Genomic DNA, 16,095 nt, shown 5'->3' with positions numbered 1-16,095 from the left:
AAAGCAGAGGCAGTAGTGGCAGGACATTGGGAGCCAGGGTGGCACAGGGCAGTGTGTGCCTTGTACGTAAATACAAGATGGGGGGCTTTCTCCCCTGTGTTAAATGAAGAAAAATACCTTATCTTGGATGTGAGTAAATATGGCACATGGATTATTCTGGTGCTGTACAAATATAAATATATATATAAATATATAAAATATCACAACTTGGCAAAACATGCTTACAAAATGGTATGAGATATTATATTTTCTCCTTAATTAAAGCATACCCAGTAACTGTAGCATTAAAATTAAATCCATACCTTAGTCATTGGGCTTTAGATCAGGTCTTAGATAGCAGTCAAGTACCATCTGGTCCTAAAAAGTAATTATTAGGAGTAGGACTAGTTATGTTTTCTTGTTATAGCCTTGTATGGCATTATATTTACTTATTTTACTTTTATATAATGTTATTAAAGTGATACTACCCAGTGTCTTGTCTACTAACAATAGGTAAATTAATGCATCAGCGGAGTTTCAATTTCCTCTTGCTGTATAATATAAGGATCAAATTAGAGGCAGTTAAGGATCAAATCTTTGATTTAGTAATGATTTAACTACAGTACTTTCAAGTGAAAATGTGACTTTGGTCATTTTTCTAAAGACTTCTGTTCATCTTAAGTTTCATTAAATTAATAAAGGATTTCAAAAAAGAAGAAACTGTGATAGAAGCATATTGTTGAGAGACAGATATAAAAATCAGTCATTGTCTCAAATCCTATCAAAATCCCAACAACGATTGAAAGAAGGGGTTCTTTGGAAGAAGGGTTTCTTCCCAGAAAAAATAATTCTCTTATGACTATTTGAAAGCTATTTTGTCTTTCTAGTAGAAAAGATCACACAATAGTGGGCACATCTACATGTTCATTAATGCATCATAGTTATTGCACATTAAGTTTAGTACTTAGTTAAGCAAATACTAAATCAATGCACAGGAACTTGCACTACTGCACAGTAGCACTGGTGCATGGGTTTTTAGTGACACTTACTGTGCAGTAGCTTAAGACTACTGCGTAGTAGCGTATTAGCATGGATTTTGCCAGGCACACTACTGTGCTCTGTTATTAGGCTACTGGTGTAGACGCACCTAATGTTAATACAAAATACAAATTTAAGAAGAGGTAAATAAAATTAGAACTAGAAGAACAGCATCTGGCTGGGGTCATCTGACCCCAGCAGTCTTTCCTGCCTAGGCAGGGGGTCGGACTCGATGATCTGTTGAGGTTCCTTCCAACCCTAACATCTATGAACCTATGAAATAAAAAGGCATGTTCAGCTTGCAGAAAATGCTATTAAGAGGTGGGAGTGTAACAGGGAACCCTAACCCTGTTACTAAGAGACAGGGTGGCCCCTTTAAGTCCAGAACCTTCCAGTCACGGCGGGCCAGTCAAGTAGGGATTAAGGCTCAAGCCCTGCCAGCCGGTCAGGTGACAGGAAGAGGAAGGCCAGCACCTTACAAATGGTGAGTGGAGAAGGACAGAGGGGCAGCAGAGGCAGACTCCCAATGACTACGGTGCTGCGCCTGCAGTCTCAGTTGGAAGATTACAGCGTGCCTCACGATCATTTAAAGTAAGCAGACATGTTGCCTCCCTTGCTTAATGTTAACCGGTGGTTTGGGTGAGGCTATTAGGGGATGGAGAAGGCCTCATAGGGGACCCACGGCAGCGTGAGGACCACGGCACCAGGGAGGGCATGGCATTTTGGGGCACATGGACCCCAGCACCAGAGGGGGTGCAGCATTTTGGGGTGCGCCGACCCTGGCGCCAGAGAGAGAGAGCAGTATTTGGGGGTGAGCTGACCCCAGTGCCAGAGAGGGCGCAATATTCAAGGGTGAGTAGACCCCAGCGCCACAGAGCGGCAGGAGCCCAAGTGAGGGGGGGCTTTTTGAGAGCTAGAGCCTAGGAGTCAAACCCTGATTAGTGGGTTGGTTTGTTTTTGACTGACAGGCCTAGCTAGAGAGAAAAGGGGTAGGCCCACAGTGGCCTAGACCCCAACATAAAGAGGAATTTACAAATACCATCTGCAAGGTTTGAGTTGCAGTGTAGGGGAGGAACAGAGCTACAGCTAGTGCCCCCTGGCATCAGGGCAGGAAATGGGCAGCCTCCCGCTTAATTACATCTATTAATCCATTAACAACAAGGCATGGCAGAAGAGAAGGTGGGCAGTTGTCCCATAACAGGTGGGCAGGGCCACCAGTAGACAGACCCCAAAGGGGCGCCCCTGTTACAGGGAAACATGACTAATCTGAAAGGCTGCTATAAAGAAGAGGGAGAATACCTTTTCTCCCTCACTAAAGACAGTAGGACACATAGCAATGGCTTGAAGTTGCAGCAAAATAGATTTGAATTGGATATTAGGAAAACTGCAGCACTGGGGGTGGCATCTCCTCTTCCTGCACACTGGTCGTGTTACATGAGATGCTGACTGCACAGTAGCATCACATGGCAGAGACTGTGATGCGACACTACTATGCAGTAGTAATGATCTACTGTGCAGTCAACGTCACAAAAAACCCATTCCTTGTTGCTTCTGTGCAGTAACTCCAGTTACTGTATAGTCTTTTAGTACTTGTTTATACAAGTACTAAATGACTGTGCAGTCACTGTCTCATGTAGACATGGCCACAGAGGTGAAAATAGAGAGGTTGAGCAGTGGACTGGGAGGGGAAGGGCAGGGGGAGGCGAGGTGCTGTTGAGAATGGAGGGGAAAGGAGTGGGTGCCATAAGCTTCCAGAGGAGATTCCTACCTGATTTGGGAACTTAAGAATAACCCCAGCTGATGTCCTTATGGTATGATCTGCCAGCCCCATAAGGGAGGAAGCTGGGAGTCAGGGTGGGTGCAAGCACCCTTGCAGTGCCAGGTGCTACTCCCACTGCTCTCCTTTCCAAAATCCTGTGTAGCAGCATTAAAATTCTACTCCCCTGAAGGGATAAGGAGGGCTACCCTGCAGAGGGACAGAGAGAGAGAGTTTGTCCCAGTAGGGAGGGCTACCCTGCAGAGGACTACCCTGCAGCGGGACAGAGAAAGAGGATTTGTCCCAGTAGAGACATCATTTGCCCTGGGGGTGAGTGAAGCTGCTTTGGAGGCAGCCCTCTTTGAAGTGGGAGGAGTGATGTAACCCCAGCAGGGTTTAAATGAGAGGGACCTTAGCAAAAGCCTGGGAAGACTCCTGGCCTGGGTTTGCCTGAGAGGGCTTGTTTAAAAGAGGGAAGCAGTTTTTCCTGGGGAGAAGAACAAAAGGAGAAGAGAGGGGGTGAGAGACAGGGTGGAGGCCAGAAAAAGGACCTCACCATGGCCGTGCCACAGAGAGCCCCTGTTGGAGCCCTGCAGAAGTAACAGCAAGAGGCCGCACTGGAGAGAAAAACAGTGCATCCCTTCTTCCTCTTATCCCCCTTGGAGCCCTCCCCAGGCAGGCACAAGAGAGGACTTGCCCGTCAGGAGACTCGAAGTCTGGGAAGACCCTCCTGCAAGCCCCTGTGTGGCTGGGGAGGGGAGGGGGCACAGAACCAGGGGGAGACTGCCCTGGTTTGCACTGGCAGGGGAAGTGTAGGCTCAGTGTGCCAGAGGGTGCACTGGGCTAGAGGGGGCAGGGAGTTGTTTCAGCTCACCAGAAGCCCCAGGGAGGGGCCCAAGGAGGGGGTTGCATTTGCCGGGTGGTATGAGGCTCTGCTGGACAGAGGGAAACTGTTACAACCTGCAACCCAGACACTGCACCCTCTGTGCTAGGAGATATGGGGCAGGGCAGGAATAAGCTTTCAGGGATCGCAGGGGAGGAGCCACCGCCTGCTGCACTGAGGCCCCTGAAGCTTCTGCATGGGATGCCAGCAGCAGGGACTGCCCACAGCACCTGTGCCAGGGACACAGAAGCAGTCCCGCTCCCAAGCAACAGGCAGTGCACACAGGGTCCTCATAGTTGTAGACTGAGTGTTTAAATAAGTTCATGATGGTTTATTAGTTGGTGTATCAATTTATTTGTTTATTGATTCCTTATTTATCAGGGGTAATTGGTATGCCTTCCCCTGGTATAAAGTATCAGAGAAGCATTAACCCTTAAGCCACCATCGCCAGGTTATGTTGTGTAACATTATTTGTTTTATTGTATTAGTTATGTTATCTTGTAAATAATTAAATTCTGTAAATTCAAATATTATAAAAGCCTTAGTCTCTCTGTCCATAACACTGCACTCTAATTGGTTGTCTGAAACAACCAATCAGAGTGTTCCAGCAGCGTTCAAGACAGGAGGTGGCAGCAGTGGCACAGCGGCCCACTGCCACAACAGCAGGGACAGAGCAGCCAGAGCAGGGATGCGAGGCCAGCAGCTCTGTCCCCCCCACCCCCCACTCTACTCCCTGTAGGCAGCAGCGGCACAGGGTGCTGGCCAAGGGGGACAGAGGGGACAGCAGGGCAAGGTTCCCCCCCCCGCTCCTGGGAGACAGGGGTAGTTTTAAAATGGTCTGCAAGGTTGTTTTGATTGTAAGGGGAGGCTCTCCACTCAGGGACCCTGCAGCAGCTACCCAGGAACTACCCACCAGCTACTGGGTACTCCAGGATCCAACAATTCAGGTAAGGGCACAGGTAGCATCACGCCCAGGTTTATTATACCTGGATCCACCTATGCTTTTAGACAACCAAAAATAGTAATTTAAACAAGGAATGAATCTTGTAGCCTCTATTTTCTCTTCCCTTGTTTCATGCTTTTCCTCCATGACAGCCTATCATCCCATCTTGTCTGATTTCTTCAATTATCAGTATGCTAATGGTTCCTCAATTCTATTTCATCTCCACTAGCTGATCAGTTTTGTTCCTTTGTACTCACAGTAACATGCCACCAAGGATTCCCCTCCTCTTCTGTAGATCTGTCCATGGGATCATTCTTTTTAGTGTCAGAGGCTTCTCTTTTGTGGGCAAAGCCTCATTTTTGTTCTCCCTGCTCACTGGATGCCAAAGGTCACTGGCAGTTAGGCTTCTGTATAGTGAAGAAGCTCCATTCTTAATTAGGCTCAGCTGGTTGACTTCAGTCCATCAGATTGTTGAATGCTGGGAGTGCACTGGACTGGGGACTAGGCTGAGAGCACACTGGAGCCCTTCAATCATCTGATCAATGTTCCCAGCCTCAGAAGCTCACTGCCCACAAAACTCTTACGCTATTTTGTGGAATAATTTTGTGGCTTATTCCCTGTTTTATCACGCCACTGATTGCATGAATGTGTGGCTAGGTTACTATTTAAGACACAAGTAACTAGTTAATCACGTAATGTAAACGTAATGTAATAAATGGAATGTCTGCCAGGGTCCTGGTGGACAGCACACACCTCACGTCCTGCACAAAGCTGTATTTCAGTGACTGACAGCCCAGCCATTGCATATCCTCAGAGAACTGTACCTCACTGACTGGCATCATAAATCTCATACCCAGCATACTACAGTATTTCTATAACCATAGCAGAAACAGCATTTCCAATGTAGTGTGGTACATCACTGACTGCTGTCAGTCAGCAGTTTGGGTATCATGCTCTACATGGTGTGGTACCTCACTGTTCAGGAGCCCAAAACTCCCACCAGTGTGACACAGTACCTCACAAACTAACAGCACAGATCTCACATAAAATATAGCCTGGTTTGCATATCCATCAAAACATAGCACTTCCCTGACAAATGATGCATACTTTATACCCCACATATCATTCTTCCATACTAAACTACAGGATAATGCTCACATCCAGCACAGCCTGGTACTTCAATGACTGACAGCATGGATCTTGCATTCAAAATGGCACTGTCCCCCATAAACTGATAGCAGGCAGCATGACTCTCACATCTTCTACAGTGTGGCACCTCACTGTAGATCACCTCAAATCTAGCTTGGTTTCTCACTGACAAACAGCATTCTCACATCTGTCACAACCCAAGGGTGTGATTTTTGTTTGTGTGTTCTTCGGCACTGCTGAATTATTTCCCGCCACTTGTAGCTTTCTTTGCAGGGTGGATTTCTTCGTTGCAACACAGAAATGCACGTTGCAAGGAGTTCCCGCCATTTGTATTCAGATTTGTGCCCCACTATTGGCCAGTTCTAAATTATTCCTACGTGGCAGCTAGCGATTGGCTTGCTAGCCGTATAAGAGGCTTGAGCGGTTTCCACCCAAGTTGGAGGACTCCACGACCATCAGGAGGAGGAGAACTTCACGTCTCGTGAAGATCTCTAAGCGCTGTGGAGCCTATTGGACCCAGCGTGTATTTCAAGAAGGCTATAGGGGTCTGATTAGCCTCTCGCCTCTCCCCGTCGCCGCTTGATCCCTCGACGCACCCTTCCCTGCGCGCAAAGTTCCACGGAGCCTAGCAAACTTCTTGTGAGTGAATCCAGAGCTCTACCCGGGGTTCGAGTCCTGCAGTTTTTTTTTCTTCCCGTCGCCGAAACCCCATTGCGACGTACCCTTATGTTCTGCAGGTTCGAGTTTTTTGTTTTGTTTTGTAACCGCAACTCAAGCAAGTTTTCCTGCCTGCACCGCGACCATCTTCGGTGTAAGTAAAATAATCTTAAATCAACCACTAAGCATCCGTGCCTAATTCTAGCGTGCCGCCTGCCTTCCCCGACCCGGCGTGTCCGGGCTGCTGGCCACAGCCCGCCACGCGAAAAACGGGCCTCGGACCGCTCCCGGTCCGCACAACATCCAGAATAGTCTGTTACCCCAAAGATTAATTGCACAGCTCTCATACCCAACAGGATGCATACTGCTAACATGCAGCTCCCATCCAGCTTAGCATGCATGATAAGAGTACTCTCTGGATTTGTTCCCCAGCAGACTGTGCATAAAACACTACGACTTTCGTAATTCCTGGATGAAATGGCTGAATAATCCAATGACACTTAAAAGCAGGTATAGTAGGTGCCAGCTAATGCTGATTTCCAAGAATAGCTGACAATGAGCAACTATATCTTCTTCCCTAAAATAAATGTAATGAACATGAGCCTGCAGTGCGATGCTGCGGCTAGTAAAGCGACCAAAACGCTGGCTTGCATCCATAGATGCTTCTCAAGCAAATCCCGGGACGTCATTCTCCCCCTGTACTCGGCCTTAGTGAGGCCGCAGCTGGAGTACTGCGTCCAGTTTTGGGCTCCACAATTCAAAAAGGATGTGGAGAAGCTTGAGAGAGTCCAGAGAAGAGCCACGCGCACGATCAGAGGTCAGGGAAGCAGACCCTACGATGACAGGCTGAGAGCCCTGGGGCTCTTTAGCCTGGAAAAGCGCAGGCTCAGGGGTGATCTGTTGGCCACCTATAAGTTTATCAGGGGTGACCACCAGTATCTGGGGGAACGTTTGTTCACCAGAGCACCCCAAGGGATGATGACTAGGTCGAATGGTCATAAACTACTACAAGACCGTTTCAGGCTGGACATAAGGAAGAATTTCTTTACTGTCCGAGGCCCCAAGGTCTGGAACAGCCTGCCACCAGAGGTGGTTCAAGCGCCTACATTGAACACCTTCAAGAGCAAACTGGATGCTTATCTTGCTGGGATCCTATGACCCCAGCTGACTTCCTGCCCTTTGGGCAGGGGGCTGGACTCGATGATCTTCCGAGGTCCCTTCCAGCCCTAATGTCTATGAAATCTATGAAAATGTTTCCTTTCCTAATTAAATCGATCAGTCAAATCTCTATCTATTTACCTCCTCAACCCCTAATACATCTTTAAAACACAGCTGCATTTGGTGCTGTTTCTTGGCAGTTGCAACCCTCATGCAAACAGGAGAAAAGAAATTGCTTTTACCTTACACAGGTATGCTGACTTCCTGGTTCACTCCTTGTTAAAATGCTTGTTTAAACAGTTGTCTCCTCCTTGTCCCCCAGCATCCTGTAGCTTACCCTAAATGCCAGTAGATGAGAAGTGAGGAAGGGAAAAAGAACTGAATTTGGAAACAAAGACAGGAGTAGAGGGGAGGGAGAAGAGAAGATAAATTTCTTGCCAAGTCAAATGAAAGCCAGAAATACCAGATGCAAGAGGAGGAAGAGTTCGATGAAAGAAAAACAAAGTTCCCAGGCCTGCTGTGTTTATTTTTTAGCAGAAGGGATTGTTATGAAATTGTAGCATATGAAATTCTAACATATCTATCTAAAATTCTTCTAGCGTGTGTGCACTTGTGGTTTTTTGTATTTGGTATCTGCAACGCCTGGAAAAACGGTTCCTCTTGTTACAGTTAAAAGAGAGCGTGCAAATGCAGCACAACATTTGGAGCCATGCTGCCTTCCACATTTGCTCCATTTCTGCCAGTTAGCATTGCCTCTCTTAGAAGACTCCTTACCAATGGAAAATTCAACCTGTGAAGTGGCTTCTTCTGGCCACATTCTTTTGTGCCTATCACATGGACAACCCCTTTTTGGTGCACTCAGCTTTGCAGCCTGGGCCTTCGCAGTTTCTCCTGCTCTGAATATTTGAATAGTTTTTTTCTAGGGAGAAGTCTCCCTCACGCAATAGCCTTTCTTAGAATGCAATGTCTGCAATGCCACAAACAATCTCTCTCTATTCAGGGTAGATTTGATTTAAATCAAATAGATATAAATCATGATTTAAATCATGGACGTCTGATTTAATCACTGTTTTCTACAAAAAGTGCATTCCAGTTGTTTGATATAATCTTAACACATATTATTCACAACTCAGAGATAGACGTAGATTTCATTTTTAGAAGGTAGAAACTATACATTTTAAAACAGTGATTTTTTTTTTCTAATTAATTTTGGAGCTACATCAGAAAACAGAATTATAATTTGGTTAGTTTATTTACCAAAGCTAACTGAAGCAGATACTTGTGAAGTCATTGGGATGGAAACTATCTCCAATTCACTAAATTAAGCATGGATATTTAGGGGATATTTTTGCCACGCTGTATTAGGAGGACAACCATTACCAAAAACAACTGACATTTAAATTGTTTTATTTAACTAAAACAACAAGCTTATGTATTTGGGATTTTTTTTTCAACAACAAACATGTACAATTATTTTAACAAAACAAGCCTATGCATTTTTTTTAATTTTAACTATTTTAGTTATACATGTGAAATATATTTTTAACAAAAATTAAATAGATTATTTCAGTCAGATCAACATGAGAAACTTAAAATACTGGGTTATGCAGTAAACTCAGGCTTCACCTTCCTCTTCCTGTTTATTCATAGACTGGAAAAGCAAGACAAGCTTTCCTGCTTTTTTCAGTTCCCAAGCAATTTCTCAATTTAGAATGAATTAGTCCAAAGGAAGAAAATATTCTTTCTATACCTGCAGAAGAAGCTACTGCTATTAAAAGCGAAATTAGCACTTCAGTAGTCTTTGATGGATCCAGGTGCTTAAGTGGCTTCCACCAGTTCACTGGTGTCTTGTCTTTTCTTTAAAACCTCATCAGCAAACACATATTTCTTGAATGGTTCACCTTTAGCCCTGATTTTTTTTTATAGTTGGTATTATGGAGGGATGATTTAGAGAGAGGTAAGGGCTTGACTCTGTGAACACAAACTTGCAGAGAGACATTACGGCTGATGGGTAGACTGATGGTCAGGTCTGTTATCCTTCATCCCCATATACTGCCGTCTGTTATCCTTCATCCCCATATACTGCTGTTAACAAGGATATTATTTCTGGAGACACAAATCCACAGTTTGAGAACTGAAACTAAGCATCACAGAGATGTTTAATGGGATCTTCTAGACTGAGCACTGAGCCCCATTGGGAAGAGTGGTTTTCTGTAATCTTTACTAATCTACAGAGGAGCTTCTGGGAACCCCATAAGATTGGGCCCCTAAAATAGTCCATGGCCTGTTGTGACCTATTTATAAAACTTTTCTAAAAAGGTTACATGAATATATTGTCTCAAATAGTATATAATTAGAAGTTTTAATATCTATTCCATGATAATATCTTTGAGTTTTAACATATAGGTTTGGGTTAAAACATCTTAACAAAAAAATCAATATGATTAAATCAAAAAATCTGATTTAAATAAAAAACCTATTTTTATTTTAAAAAATCATTGATTTTTACCCACCCTGTCTCTAACTGGGAATTCTGTCAAGTTCCCAAAAGTGTAGTTCTTACTCAGTCTCTTTAGTTCAGAAACATATGGATCTATACTTCCTCCTGTTGGTTGTCAGCACATAAAAAATCTGTGTTCCAAGTGTCTCATTCTTGACAGACAGTACTCAAATTGGAACAGCATTGCACTTAACTGCATATTTTGGCCTTCTTCAAAGGCAAAGGTGTTACAAACAGCCAAAGCTTCTTCCTCTACAATATTCAAGAAGACTGAGGATTGACTTTGTCATTTTTCTCTTCTGCCCCTATGACTGCTAGGTGCCACTCAAACTTTGTTTTAATGCCCTCCAATTTTGTGCTATATTGCCTGACATCAGAAGGGCAGGTGCAGGTTGCAAAACTTCCATGACTAATTGTCCTTTGACTTAGACCGTAACTGTGCAGGCAGATCACTTAGAGTAGTGCTTGTCCTTCAACATGGCCATGTTGCTCTGCTTACTCTGTTTCCAACTTCTGTTGGAACTCAAATTCTTACAAGTTCTTTCTCATCTGCTACTTCTGAATGTAGTGATCTGATTTGCTCCTGATCAGCCAGGCAGCAGGGGATCTGAGATTGCTTCCTTGCCCCTGGGAGCTGCCTGCTGCCGAGATAGGCTCTGCCACCCCAGCCTGGATGGGGACAATGTCCCTCTGCCCCAGCAGCAGGGAGCTCCCAGACCTCGCTCAGCGATCATGAAGCAGAGGCTGGGAGCTCCCTGCTGCGGCGGCAATGGGACATTGTCCCTACTGAGGCTGTGGTGGCAGAGCTCAGCCTGGCAGCAGGCAGCTCCCAGGGTCAGGGAGCAATCTCCTAGCCCCTGCTCCATGATCACAGAACTGGAGCCAGGAGCTCCCTGCACAGGGAGAGTTCCCTGCCCAGCCTGGAGCTGGCTAGGACCTGCCCCAGATTGGGACAGTTCCTGGCCAGCCCCAGGCTGCATGGGGAATTCTGCACATGCAACCCAGAGCTGGCTAAGGATTATGCCATTTCAGGCAGTTCCCAGCCAGCTCTAGGGCTCATGTGACCAGGGCTGGCCAGGAACTGTCCTGATCTGGAACAGGTCCCAGCCCCACAACCTCTTCCCAGCCTTGTGTCCCAATCGGGTGATCAAGGCACAGGGCTTGGAAACATCTGCAGGGGAGGGGCAGGTCCTAGCCCCCTGCCCTGATCCACTGGTGGGGCAGCTAGCCCCTGATTGTCTCCTGGCCACATGCTCCCTGCCAGCTCCTGGGCTAACACCCAGAGGGAGTCTAGATCTCCCTTGGCTGCTGGTGGGGTGGGGTGGGGTTGTGGGGGGAAGAGAGGACGTAGCAGCGGGGGAAACCACTCTCTGGGCTGCTCCCATTGGGAGAAAAACCTTGAGCTAACTGAGTTAGTTCTAAGTGGCAGCAACTACCCAAACATGTACTTATGACTGCATGCTTCTGCCTCATCCATCCCCTGATGCACTGCAGAGATATGACTGTTTTGCTTCAATCCTCTGATGCAGAGAGTAGGGAAGAAAAAGTCATCTTAGCTCTACCCTTCTGACAACTGTGCTAGCAATGTACCAACCCCAGACGAGCCTGCTCCATAAGGAAAAGTGCTGTTGTGGTTGCTAGTTCATTCTTCTTGTAAGGATCCTTTTTTTCTTAAATGAGTTCTGGGCTCTATGTATCTGTGCTAGCTTGCTCTCACTAAAATATCTTGCCCATCCACAATTCTTCTTGGCTCCAGCATAAAACATGAAATATTTTATTAAAGTCTCATTGCTTTAAGGAAAGAGGCATTAGGCTGCAATGAATTCAGAGACCTTGTTTAAAAATCACTAGCTAGCTGAATGTTTGGGGCTGCTGGTGGAATTTGCTTGCATGGATCATTTCCTGCAAAAATGTACAAAAAATTACACTCAAAAACAATCTTTAATGAGCACACTTCACAGGATAATCTGCTGTTTTGTCTGCTTTCCTTTTTCCCCATCCCACTTTCCAGCATGGGCAGATCTAAGATTTTGAAGAGGGGGATGTATTTGGTGTATATCACATATAACATAATGCATGTTTTTTCTCCAGTTCAAAAGAAACTAAAAGCTTTACTAGTGGCCTAGGGCTATATTGTTCAGTTTTTAAGGTTGAAGCAAAAACAAATATAACATTATTGGAATGTGCATTAATTAGCTGTATTGTATATCAAATATAAAAAGCAAAATGAACTGGGCAAATAACTATCAAAAGGTGATACTTAATTAGCTCGGCAGTCATTAAAATTAAATGTACAGCTCTTATTTATATTTATAAAACAACATCTCACCTTCTCGAGTGTCTTGACAGTGCAGTCATCACTTCACTGCCACTTATTTCCACTCCTGAGTTATTAAACATAACCAGTCCATTGTTAGTTTGCCCTTTATTTTTCTATCTATTCCAGCCCAAACTATGGGACTCCATATTAAAGTGTCATGGAAATGCCAACAGTAAAACAATGCTGACCTTGTAATAACTCTCAGCTTTAAGAACAGTAAATAGCAACACAACTGAGTGAAATCTATAAGGTGTGGGGCTGCAACAAACATTTTTCCATGTGGAGCGTATTGGGCTGCAGAGAGACATGGTTCTGAGACACCTTAAATTTTAGGCTGCTGCCTTTGAAGACAATCCAGAGCCCTGACTGCCACTGCTTTTTGTTTGGGGGAGGGGGGACAAGAGGGAAAGGGAGAAAGGGGCCTGGCTGATTGGACACCTGGAAAAACTGTGCAAACAGAGCTTTGTAGATGATATCCAGTCTTCACCCCTCCTTCCCAGGAATATTCATAGCTATATCTATGTGGTAGCAATGGAGTGACACTGTAGCAGTGACAGTCCATGAAATATGAGAGGCAAGGATTTTTGTGGGTGGTATCTTTTATTGGACTAACTGCATGGTTGGGCTAGTTTTAGACAAACTTTTGAATGTGTGGCATTTTTTATCACGTCTGAGGAAGAAGTAGACGTAAGAGTAGCTAACAAACAGGAAAACTGCAGAATAAAGGATAGTTTGATTATAATCTGCTTGATTCCTGCTAATGTCTCTTCTCTCTATAGGCATTAATGACCCATCCCCTTTTTAACTGTCTTGATCTCCCACTAATCAAGCCATCCTTTCTTTGGGTAATGTCTCCAGTTTCAGAGCCCTGCAAGCTGTTTTTGGGATCAGCTGCATGGAGGGTTGGGGGTTAATTCTGATTGTGATAATTTGCCTGCTCTTCCCCCCACCTGTCTGTTTCTTACCTATAACTAGATTAGCAGAAGAGGGAGTTTGGAGTGGAATAGGGAAAGGGTAGCAAGTGAAACATCACCAGAAATGGAATTAACCCTTTGCTGGGAGGAGAGCTAGGACTGGATTTAAAGGTGAAGAGGAGGAATGGCTCCTCCATTACGGCAGTGACACCAGTGGTATGAAGGGGAAAAGGGGCCCTAACAGCACCCTGGGATATTTTAAAGCACCCAAGGGACTCTTGCATCTCCTTCTCTCCCTGCCTGCTGGCCTGCAGAGGTTAGGGGCATATATACACCCTAAACTCCTGGGCACTAGGCCTGGTATACCAATGGAGGGAAATTCCAATTTAAATCTCCCTGCCTGCCCCCACTTCCCAGTACTCCCTCTCACTAGCTCACTCCTTCCCCTCCAGCCTCTGCCTCCCCACATAAACAGGACTCCCAGCCTTGTCCCCAGTGCACTGACCTCCCTTAGTGCTGCCTGAATAGGAAAATTTCTGCCGCGGCCTGGCAGTTGGTTTAAAACTTTAAGTGGAGCAGAAATCCCTTCAACTGCTTCACTATACCACCTTGGATCTGCCACAGCTTCCCAGCTGTATCTACAGACATCAGTGGGAGCAGCTTATTATACAAAAATTCTATGTGCAGGCCTTCCATGTACATTCTTTTAATAGTTGTACATTTTGTTCCCTAGCTCATCCTTAGTTACAGTGTGTGTGCTCAGATGATGTTTTCTCTTGTTCCAGATTGTTCAGATATGGTTTAGGCATGCAGAGCTGTCTAATGAAATAATCCTAATCTAATGCAAAATCCTTCAGTTTATAAAACAGTAGGGAACTTGCCTATGAAACTAATTTGTCAATTTGAGGCCAACTCACACTGCAGGCTGACTTTCACAGGAATGTCTTGTTGCTTCCAAGGTCCTACAGTGCAGTTCATATAAACATGCAGCAGCTATTCAGTGAGTGTAAAGTCTGTGTCCTTTATCCATACTCTCAGCCAGGCAATCAGACAACAGGGATAGTGCACCCTAAATACAAATACAAAGTGCTTTTCTATTTTATTCTTTTCATACATTAGAAGTGCTTACATACAATTTGATTAATGATCTTTATAATTACAACAATCCTACATACCTTTCCTATATAGCAGCGTGGACAATTATTCAGCTGGAGGGGCAGTTTATGAGTTTTGGTGAGCTGTCGAGCACTGCATGGGTAGCCCCGTCCCTTGACAGATCCCCTACCCTTGGTCACCATCTCGGGACCAGAAGTCCTGCCCCCTAGTCCCTGACCTTTGCCACCAGAACTCCCTCCCCTTGCCCTGGAACTACTCCTATCAGCAAGGGGGTTGCCACCTAGGAACCAGAAAAAAAACAAACTCTATTCTAAAAATCAAACATCTACTACAGGCTACATCAGGGGTGTCCAACCTTTTTGAATGTGGGGCCGGATCATGAACTTTTTATCACCCAGTGGACCCGCGAGCTACATTCAAAGACCTCACAGGAAGCGGTATCACATCAGGAAGTGATGTCACGTGACCTTTGACACCAATGAAGTTGCAGGAAGTGACAATGAAATGGGTTAACCATTTCAAAACTCTCTCTCTATAGCATCCACTTCTGCCACTGTTCGGGACAAGATACTGAGCTAGATGGACCATTGATTGGGCTGACCAAGCATGGCACTTTTTATGCTCTTATGTTCGTTAGCTGAGCTTCCAAACTATGGCTGAGATTTGCAAAAAGGGGTAGATAGGCATGTTACAAAGTTGTCATAAAAGATTTGGAGCCCTCTAAATCCCATTCATTTTAATGGAAGTTGGCCTTTTGACTCAGCTTTGAAAATCTCAGCCCAAGTAAGTAAAAATATATTTTGCATTTCTATGCAGTCCATCTATGTGGAGCTCTCCAAGCATTTTACAAACATTAAATGAACCTCATGACATCCCTGCTTTTCAGAAGAAATGTGGTGGTGAGGACATTCTGGGAACATCTCTCACTCTCTGTGTGTGATCTGCTTCTACTGTCCTTGGACCACCCTAGAAGGGCCCTTAATACCTCATTTCCAGTTCAGAACAGGTAAAGTGTAAGTGGGTAGGAAGGGCTTATTTTTTGGCAGCAGGTTTGAGTGGCTTGAAGCTAGTGAAGATGTACCCACAATTAGTCACTGACCAGAGTGGGAACACAGCTGTCCTCATTAACATGGCTCCAAGGTCCTACACTGTCTCTGCCTACATGTTGTTCTCATGTCCTCTTGCTTTCCTAAATCTCATGAGAGTAGAGGATTCCCATCATGCCTCCTGGACTGCTGTCACCAGATAGCTGTCCTGGTTCTAAGGTTGTGCTTCTGACTCTTTCATGGCCTCTTTTAGGGTGCACACGGCTACAACCTAAACCCCTGCACTTAGAACTCCGGCTTTTCCTTCCCGCCCATTTTGCTGAATTGTGATTATTCCCACAGGGCATGAATTTAGTTCAGTGGCTATGATTCTGCTTTCTCATACAGAGGCAATGACTCTCACAAAGTATGGCATATTTTAGTAGGATAAAAACATTTTGAAGGCCACACAGAAAGCAATAAGCAGTCTTTACTCACATGAGCTTACCAGGTATCAACCACCTGCTACTTGGGTTCCTGGCAGGTATAGACACAAATTTATTAGCACGTTGTTCCAGAGTCTCTGTGCCATAGCCTACATCAGGTCTTAGATCTAAGGAGCCTGACCCCTCCCCAGCCATAGGCTTGTCAAAGTAT

The 16,095-nt window shown here is 45.1% G+C and overlaps 1 protein-coding gene and 1 long non-coding RNA gene across 4 annotated transcripts in view; both read right to left on the bottom strand.

Annotated features, from left to right (window-relative positions):
* LOC102376387 (rho GTPase-activating protein 6) overlaps positions 1-7,939 on the bottom strand; it is a 77,773-nt gene extending 69,834 nt beyond the window's left edge. The window contains exon 1 of one of the 3 annotated variants that reach the window (XM_025210786.1): positions 7,811-7,939. The gene's annotated coding sequence lies outside the window, so the exon portion shown is untranslated. Of the gene's footprint in view, positions 1-7,805 lie in introns of all 3 variants that reach the window. The other 2 variants (XM_006029345.3, XM_025210785.1) reach the window with 2 other exon arrangements.
* Positions 7,940-11,115: 3,176 nt separating this feature from the next.
* LOC112551191 lies at positions 11,116-14,589 on the bottom strand. Its single transcript, XR_003095409.1, has 4 exons — positions 14,473-14,589; positions 14,215-14,366; positions 12,393-12,447; positions 11,116-11,965 (listed from the first exon to the last, which is right to left on the bottom strand). It is a non-coding gene; the product is annotated as an uncharacterized LOC112551191 (long non-coding RNA).
* Positions 14,590-16,095: the final 1,506 nt, after the last annotated feature.

Source organism: Alligator sinensis, unplaced genomic scaffold (assembly GCF_000455745.1).
Source record: "Alligator sinensis unplaced genomic scaffold, ASM45574v1 scaffold1023_1, whole genome shotgun sequence".
Taxonomy (NCBI): Eukaryota; Metazoa; Chordata; order Crocodylia; family Alligatoridae; genus Alligator; species Alligator sinensis.
This window is presented reverse-complemented; position numbering and strand designations above follow the sequence as displayed.